This window comes from Zalophus californianus, chromosome 6 (assembly GCF_009762305.2).
Source record: "Zalophus californianus isolate mZalCal1 chromosome 6, mZalCal1.pri.v2, whole genome shotgun sequence".
In the NCBI taxonomy this organism is placed as follows: Eukaryota; Metazoa; Chordata; class Mammalia; order Carnivora; family Otariidae; genus Zalophus; species Zalophus californianus.
Window position 1 is genome coordinate 27327491 of NC_045600.1, and position 9521 is coordinate 27337011.

A 9521-nucleotide genomic window follows, 5' to 3' on the forward strand; every position below is an offset into this window, starting at 1 on the left:
AGGGTCCAGGGAGGTGATGGTAACTGCAGTGGGTTCTTCACTAGACCAGGGCTGTGATGAGCTTTTAGACATTGACTCTAGCCTCCAAACCTGGAGAATCTCTGCACTACCCAGTATCTTTCTAGTAAAGTCCTTCTTCCCCAACTCCCCAAAACAAAAAATCTTACATATTTGGGCTGCTTGGCTGGTTCAGTCTTGTGACTCTTGATCTCAGGGTTGTAAGTTCGAACCCCACATTGGGTGTGGAGATTACTTAAAAATAAAATCTTTTTTTTTAAGATTTTATTTATTTATTTGACAGAGACACAGTGAGAGAATGAATACAAGCAGGGGGAGTGGGAGAGGGAGAAGTAGGCTTCCCGCTGAGCAGGGAGCCCGATGTGGGGCTCGATCCCAGGACCCCGGGATCATGACCTTGAGCCAAAGGCAGACGCTTAACAACTGAGCCACCCAGGTGCCCCAAATCTTTTTTTTTTTAAAGATTTTATTTATTTATTTGACAGAGGGAGAGAGAGACACAGCGAGAGCAGGAACACAAGCAGGGGGAGTGGGAGAGGGAGAGGCAGACTTCCTGTTAAGCAGGGAGCCCGATGTGGGGCTTGATCCAGGACCCTGGGATCATGACCTGAGCTGAAGGCAGATGCTTAACGACTGAGCCACCCAGGTGCCCTTAAAAATAAAATCTTTAAAAAAATATATCGTACAGGTGTGCCTGGGTGGCTCAGTCGGCCAAGCGGCCGACTCTTGGTTTGGCTCAGGCCATGATCTCAGGATTCTGGAACCAAGCCCCGGGTCGGGTTCCCCGCTCAGCAGGGAGCCTGCTTCTCCCTTTCCCTCTGCAGTCCCACCTGCTTGTGCTCTTTCTCTTTCTCTGTCAAAAGAAATAAATAAAATATTAAAAATATATCGTACATATTTATTATGGAACCAACCTACTAGTGCAGAAGCATAGAAACAGAAAAAAAATCATGTTCTCAATAAAACACGTCCAATTGTTCAGGTAGTAGTGATGTTTACAGAGTGATATGGATGAACAGGTGACCTCCATACAGCATAAATATGTGTACCATCTCGTGTGTGATTCTTTATATACCCAGCTTGATTCTCTCCAATATCTCCTCTTGGAGTTGTACCTGACTTTATTACCAGTTTTCATCTGAATCCAGAATCCAATTCTGCTTTTGTTTCTTAGCCAGGAATCTCTCGATCTGGTGAGTCTTGTGAGAAGCCTTGGCAAGAAGCAGTAAACTGCATGCACCACAATGGCGGAGAAAAGGAGAGAGGGGCAGTAAATTCCCCTTTGAGTCAAATCAGACAGAGTTGTTTATAACCCAGATCCCGAGCTATTATAAGATGTGAGTATAGTACCCACCTCTACTCCCCAGTGCCATCCAACCTGGTAACTAGTTTCCCTTAATAATCTTATTTGGGTCAAATTTGAGCTGTGATTAGTATGGGGTTACAAAGAGAAGGTCTTTGGAGAGAAATCTCTTCATAAATTCTGGGTCTATTGTATGGATGAGACTGATGGTTGCCCACTCAGTTTCTATTCTCTCCTTTTTCCTTAGTATCAGAGCCCTAATTTTATTCAGAGTGGTGATGTCTGTAGATAAGACTACATTTCCCGGCCTCCTTTGCAGCTAGGAGGGTCCCTTTGATTAAGTTCTAGCCAATGAGATGAACGCAGAAACTTTAAGCCATTTCCCAGACCCTTTTGCTCTTTACATTTTCCTTTAGCTTTCTGTCTAGAACACAGACATGATGGCTAGTGCCTCAACAGCTGTTTTAGACTCTGAGGTGACCTTGAGGATGGAAGCCAAGTTTAGGAGAATGGAGTGAAGAAGAGGAGTCTGGGTGCCTGGAGACCCAGAGCCACTGAATCAGCCGTCAGCCCTAGACTACTCCAGTGAGGGATTTTTTGTTTTTGTTTTTGTTTTTTACATAGGGAGAAATAAGTTTTCATCTTCCACCAGTGTATAAAACACTGGTTTCTGGTCTGTCACTAGAGGCCATAAGTGATCCTTCACTGATACAATGCAGAAGCATTTGAAATAAAATGTTTTCACCTGGGGGAATGTTCAAGGGCTTGCCATCACAGCAGAGATCTGTTTTCCCCCAATTGTTGACGGCTGGGAATCTCTTGGATTTGTCTCTTGTCTCCAACATTATAGACCTTGATGCTCACTGATCCTATTCTTTCCCCTGTCATCTAGATGACTGTCTCCAGTATTTTGAGTGGTGGCCCCTAGAATAGCTTTTGCTGTGGTCTAACCCTGATTTTGTCACAGGGAGATCCCTTACTTTTTTGTTTTTTCATTGTATTTTCCATGGTGCCCAGAATCCTCTGCCCAGGGAGAGCTCTGGACACGGTTCTATTCCTGCCTCTGGTACTTACTCATGTGCTGTGGAGTGAGTGTTTTAGCTTCTCTGTGCCTCAGTTCCTTTACCTGTAAAATGGGAATGGTGATGCCTATCCTGGCTTTCTTAGAGAGTTCTCAAAGAAAAATATGCATGGAAGTGTTTAGAAGATGGTGAAGGATCATATAGAAATCTGGTCATCTTTTTCCTGGTTACAAACGATGGCTCAGAATATATCAACCATCTCCTTTGCAAGCTTTCATTTTTTCTACTTTATACTTGTCCACAATTGCAACTCATCTGCCCACATTTCTCGCTCTTCAGTCTTTTAAGACCCACCCTAGATTTATATCTGTTGACTTGGTATTTTACTATATATAATTCACATATAGATGGCATTTATTTATTGAGATTTACAACTACCTCTGGCAATCCCCATTAACACTTATTGAGTGCTTACTATGTGCCAGGCATTTTGCTGAGCCCTGTACATGAATTATCTTATTCAATACTCACAAAAAAACCTATGAGATGAGTGTTCCGTTACCTTCTTTCTACAGATGAGGAAACCGAGTCACAGTATGGTTATGGTCAAGTAGCTAGTGAATTGTGTAATCAGTATTTGAACCCAAATTAGGCTTTGTGGCAGCAAGACTGTGTCAGTTCGAGTACTCTAAGGAAGGAGATGCCTCGGCAGAGTTAGGAGCACAAGTGATTTGTTGGGGTGGTGGGTAGCACCTGTGAAAGGTAAAGAGGGAGAAAGAAGGTAAAGGGGGAGGACTGGACAGGAAGAGCCTCAGATCACAATGCAGATCTCACAAAGTCTCAGCTAGTCTAAGAGGAAGCTCTGGAGGAGACTGCCCAGTTTGAGTTGGGTAGAAATAGCCAGGCCCCAGTCTCCCCACCTGCCATGTTGATTCACTCAAACACTGCAGTGGGTGATTATAACTAACAATACTGTACCGTGTACTTGAATGTTACTAAGAGAGAGTTTAAATGTATTCACCACAAAAAAGAGATGGGAACTAAGTGACGGGTGGGAGGTGGTAGCTAATGCTATGGTGGTAATCATTTTGCAATTTATAAATGTATCAAATCAACCCGTTGTATACCTTAAACTTATAAAATGTTATGTGTCACTTATATGTCAATAAAGCTGGGTGTATCTCCAAGAGGCTGCAGCTGGAGGCTATTCACTAACCTCACTTTTGCACCTGAATAGCCAGTCTTTCTTTTTTTTTTTTTTTAAGATTTTATTTATTTGACAGAGACACAGCGAGAGAAGGAACACAAGCAGGGGGAATGGGAGAGGGAGAAGCAGGTCTCCCGAGGAGCAAGGAGCCCGATGCGGGGCTTGATCCCAGGACCCCGGGATCATGACCTAAGCTGAAGGCAGACGCTTAACGACTGAGCCACCCAGGTGCCCTAGCAAGTCTTTCTTGAAAGGACATCCATGCAGTGCAACTCCATGGCTTCTGCAAATATGGTATAACAGACAACATCTGCATCTCAGCGAGTCTTTCTCTTGCTCGGGGTCCTGGGGTCCAGGCAGAGCGAGGCTTGGTTTAAACTGCAGGTTGGTCTCAGGTCGGCTTCACACATCTTATTCTGGGACCAGTGGCTACCAACACATGCTCTTTTCCTTGCTGAGGTCAGGTGAGTAGAGACAGCCAGACCACACAAGCCCGTTTCAAGTCTTTGCTTAGGTCCTATCTGTTTACACCCCATTGGCTGAAGCTAGTCACATGACCAAGAGCAAAGGCAATGGAGGGGGCAATAAACACTCCCCCCCCCCCGCCCCGGCCCGCAAGGGAAGTTATGCCAACAGGGGAGAAGGAGGGAAGAATTGTGAACAAATGCGTACACTATCCGGCTAGCCATCTGGCACCAAAGACTACACCTTGGCCATTTTGTCATTAAGTGGCTAGGACAGCACCCGATATGAAGTATTATGGCGGAGTGGCTAAAAGCACAGTTCTAGAGTCAGATGGCTGGGGTCAGACCCTGGCTCCAACACTACAAGCTATGCCATCTCAGGTTTACTTGACCTCTGGGAGCCTCAGTTTCCTCTTCTGTAAATAGGGAAATTAAAGAATCCATGTACTTGTTGTGGTGCCTGGTCCATGGTGGGCCCTCAGAAGAGTTACATTTACTTCTAATCCTTACAACAGCCCTGTATAATGGTGCCTTACTGTTTGCTACCCCAGAACTACGTGTCAGTCTAGGAACCCACCTCCCTCCCCATGTCCTAAGATAGCTTGCAGCAATGGACCTCCCAACTCCTTCACCTGTGACCATTTCCTCCAATGCATTCCCATCAAAACTCAGGTTTAGGACACCTCTCTGGAAAAATCCCATCCCATCCAGCACCTCCTTATGTTTCTCTTTCGTCATCCTGTGGAGAAGGTTGTTCTTTCCCACTCGGCCAGGGATGTCCTCCAGCCCATCCCAATTTCCTCTTGCTTAGAATCACCACTTGGCACAGCTAAGGGTCAAGATCGGGGGAGATGTTGAAGGAGGTGGGAGGAGAGACCCCTTTCTAGCACTTCCTGGAGGGAGGAGGGACTGTGGTGGGCACAGTGGGGAGCACGGAAAGCCGGCCAGGGAAGGTTTAGCCTGCAATCCAATTCCACTTAATATCCCATAATAAAATGCTGTCAACATGAGTTTCCTGTTCAAGTGGATTTGTTAAGAAGGCTGGGGGAGGTCAGAGGTGCATTCTGGCTCTCCTGGGGTTGGAGGAGGGACCGGTGGGGTAGGGGGGTGCCTCAGACATGAGGGCCCCCTTCTCACCCATCCCCACTGCAGTCCAGACAGGCTCTCAGGAAGGAGTTTGTCACACTTGTCTGTCTCCGTCAACCCATGATGACTCACAGAGGGGTCCTTCACCCCCCTGGAAGGAGGCTCTGTCTCCTCTAATAAGCATCCAGCCACTGAGGCAGAGTGTGATTTTAATGTAGGGGATTCAGACCTGGACCAGAAGGTGGGGTAGTGTGCCGGATGGAGGAGGGTATGTATCAGAGCCCCTGAAATTCCACCATAAAGGGGGAGCCACAAGGCCAACACTACGACAACTTTAGGGGACAGAGGGGCTGCTTAGTGAGAAGCCTAAATGTCTGGGGTGGCCTCAGTCCTCTTGAATGACAACTCGGCGGTGACCTCACCTAGTTACTCAGAATGGCTGTTGTCTGCCCATCTCTGCCTCCCCGGCTGACCCACTGCTAAGATTTCCTTCTTCGGGTGAGGGGAGTGCAGGGGGCACAGGCCTGATTTCTCCAGGGTCCTGAAGTGGCTGGGCTGCCTAGAGAGCCTTGAGGGGGAGCTTGACCAGAGCTGACTACTGAATGGTCACCGTGGATCAGGCACAGAGCTGGGCACTATCCTGATGTCCTCTTGTTGAATCTAGGGAGCAGCAAAGGAGTTAAGGCTGGGGAGAGAGACTGTGGGAGGGTGGGGGGCTAGTATTCTTCCCATTTTCTTAGGGAGTGAACAACGGCCCAGAGAGTTTAAGAAATGAAACCAAGACCTCATGTAGTGAGAGACAGCCCTGGGATAGGTGCCCACAGGGGAGGTGTGACTTCCCAGTGACTCAGTCACAGCCTTCAGGACCCCAGCTTGGGCTTGGAGGGGGAAGCTGGGGAGGCTGCAGAAAGGTGTGAGGCACAAGTTGAGGGGATGTGGTCAGACCACGGGTCCTCTTCCTGGGCCCGGAGGCGGGTGACACGCAAGGCCTGTGAGACCAGGGACGGGGAGGGGCGGGGTCGGAGCGAGAAGGGTAGGGCTGGGCTTCCAGTGCTTTTGCGAGCCCTTCTAATTCGTGTAAATGAGGGTTTTTAATTTGTTATTCTGGGTTTTATTTCTATTACCATCTCATTTGCCTCTAAACCCTATTTCGTCCCAGCCTGGACCGAATTCCATTTGATGCATTAGGACTAATTCTCCTCCCAAAGGGTTAGATGTTTTCTCCACACACAAAAGTCGCTTATTTTGGATAAAGAGACGATTAGATTTATCTTTAATATTTTAATGGCAGCTGGGATTAGTGGGCAAACAGCCCCAACTGGGGTTGTTCACTGCGGATTAGGTTCTGATAAACTCTCAGATGGGGAGCTCCCCCACCCACTCTACTTTCTGTTTTCCACAAAGTGCTTTTTATTATTTTTGGTTGAAAAAAAAATTCCCTTGTCTTTTGGAGCATCATAAATTCCATTTGCTGTTTTCTATTAAATCAAGTTGATTAAATTCGTTGTGACTCTTTGCACATAGATCTTTTTAATTTTAACGTCTCCAGCATAAAATCTTTAATGGTGCAATTTGAAATGGCTGCAATATACAGTACAGACCTTGATAAAACAGATGGAAATGAGGTTCTGCCAGGGGGAGGGGGGGTCCTGTCGGGGGGGGGTGGAGGCAGAAGCAGGCATGGACTTCCCGGTGAAGGCAGGGGATGACTCTCTGCGTGGCCTAGGGAAGATCTGGTTCCAATCCCTGCTCTGAGCAGTAACCTTGGCCGGTATTTACGGAGTGCTTACTGTGTTGGGTGGTAACCTTGGTTGATGTCTGGTGGAGTGCTCACCACGTGCCTGGCACTGTGCACGCATTGTCAATAATCCTTACAAAGAGGCTCAGAGAGGCCTCATGCTCAAGGTCACACAGCCCACTGGTGGCAGGGGTTGAGGCCAGGTTATCTTTGGCTGGCGGCGCCTCTTCTGCCCTCTTGTAGCCTCCATTTCCTTATCAGTGAAATGGGGTGATCGGCGCTGCCCTGCCTCACGGGTGCTTGGAAAGATTAGGTGAGGTCCACAAATGGCCTTGGGAATGGTATTGGGAAGGGCTCTCCTGGGGACATGGGGGGTGCGGCCAGCCCGTCTGGGGCCCAGAGGCCCTGCCATCACTGGGAAGAGCTGAATTTTGAGACCCTGGGAATCTTCCTTAACTCCAGGGTCAGTGAGAGGCCCAAGGGACCTGGGCTCCCCCAGTCTCCCCCACCACCTCTCCAGATCTCAGGCCTCCTGCTTCGGGCTTTTCTCTCTGTCCCTCCCGCCCCCGGCTCTAATCCTGACCTCATCAAGTCCTGGGAAGGGTTGATCCACAGAAGCAAATCCCTCATTCGGAGGGACAAAATCAGCTTAATTTGCAGCAACTTGAAGCAGGTCTTTGCCAGGATTTGAATATCGAATTATCCCATAGCCCAGGCTGGCCTTCAAGGCCTCCTGCCGCAATATGGACAGGCATGCTCTGGGTTCCTCTGGTAAGATTGTTCTGTGAGTGAGTGGGGCTGGGCTGGGCTGGGTGGGGGCACCAGGGGGCGTCAGGGGTTGCTGAGGAAGGCAAGAGCACTGCAGCTCCCAGGCCTGGGGGATGGGAGGAAGGTGGAAACCTCCTGTTCATGAGACTTACCAGGGGTGGGGGGGGGTCTTGTCAAATATGCAGATTCCTAGGCCCCTCCCCAAACATAAGGAATCAAGGTTTTTATGACTAGGAAAGCTTGGAAAATTCTGGAGCTGCTCAGTTAGCCAAGCAGCATATACTTATTTAGTGGGCACACCCTTGGGACCTCCTCACGTTGTGAAGAAATCAGCCTCCTCTGGCATCCACTCCAGCCACCCCCAGCCCGTGGCTCTGCAGACCTTGATCCCTTGATCCCTTTTCCCGCTGCTCGGCGATGGCCCCAAATGCCGGGCTGCTCGAGGGTTCCTCAGCCTTTCCTCCCAGGTCAGTGGGCCTGTCTCCTTCCTTCCTGGCAGACATCCTCTGATGTCGGCCGCACAGGACACAGTGCTCAGACCCAAGCGGTGGGGGGGCAGACCCCTCTAGGGGCATGTCACCCCCCTCCCCCCCCGGAAGCTGTGAGCTTCTTCAGGAAGAGTGGGGACTCTGGGTCTGGCCCCAAGCCTCCGTCAATATTAGGTGAGACATACTGGTCCTTCCTACACAGTATGCGCCCCTTTAGGACCTTCAGTGTGAAAGCGGGAGCCAGGATGGCCGAGAGAGCTCCCTGTGGAGCCTCTGTCCACCCGACAACGTCGACGGAGAGCTGAAAAGTCCTGTCCTTGACCTCAGGGAGCCCACGGCGGGGGGAGAACAACATGGTGAGACCAGCTCTATTAATACCCACGGGGCTTCTTAAGCACTCACTATGTGCTAAGCACAGTTCGAAGTGCTTTTCCTCTATCCACCCATTTTATGCTCACAAAAACCCAATGAGGTAGGAAATTAAACACATCCACTTTATAGATGAGGGAACCGAGGCACAGAGAGATTAATTACATGCTCAAGGTCATACCGTTTTAAGTGGTGGACCTGGGATTTGTACACAGGCGGGCTGACTCTGAGCCTGTCCTCTAAACCACTTTGCTCTATGTCCATCCATCTTTATGTGGAGCTATTTATGTAGGTTACTTCTCCGTAAGTGACTTGCCTTGTTTTTAAGGTTTTATTTATTTGTTTGTCAGAGAGAAAGAGAGAGAGAGCACAAGCAGGGGGAGCGGCAGGCAGAGGGAGAAGCAGGCTCCCCGCTGAGGAAGGATTCCCCACGTGGGACTCGATCCCAGAACCCTGGGATCATGACCTGAGCCGGAGGCAGACGCTTAACCAACTGAGCCACCAAGGCGCCCCGTGATTTTCCCTGAATTGTAGAGTGTTTGGGGAGCATAGAAAGGAGCACTAAACCTACACGAGGACAATCAGAGAAGGTTTTTCGGAGGAGGCATTTTATTTATTCAATGTTGTTGTTGAGCAACTATTGTGTCCCCGGCACCGATGATGCAACGATGAAAAAGCCATGGTTCCTTTCCTCAGGAGCTCACAAGCTGGGAGATGAATGCCTGTAAGCAGATGTGCTAAGTGCATTCAGAAAGCACAGGGCATTATGGGCGCCTTGGGGAGACCCCAAAGCTGGGGAGATCAGGGAAGGCTTCCTGGAGGAGGTGCATGTGAGCGGAGAGTGAAAGGATGAATGGGAATCTCAGAGACATGTCCCCTCCACTAAGTCTAGTCATTCAGCTGAGGTTAAGAGGGCCCAGAGGCTCTGCTGGGCACTTAGCCCTCTTTCTCTTGGCCAGACTTTCTTCCACAGAGCCTTCCTGGGGCAACCAACCCCAGTCTCTTCTCTGACTGCCTACCGCAGGCAGACAGAGCCCCTCCTGGGGAGGTCTACATCC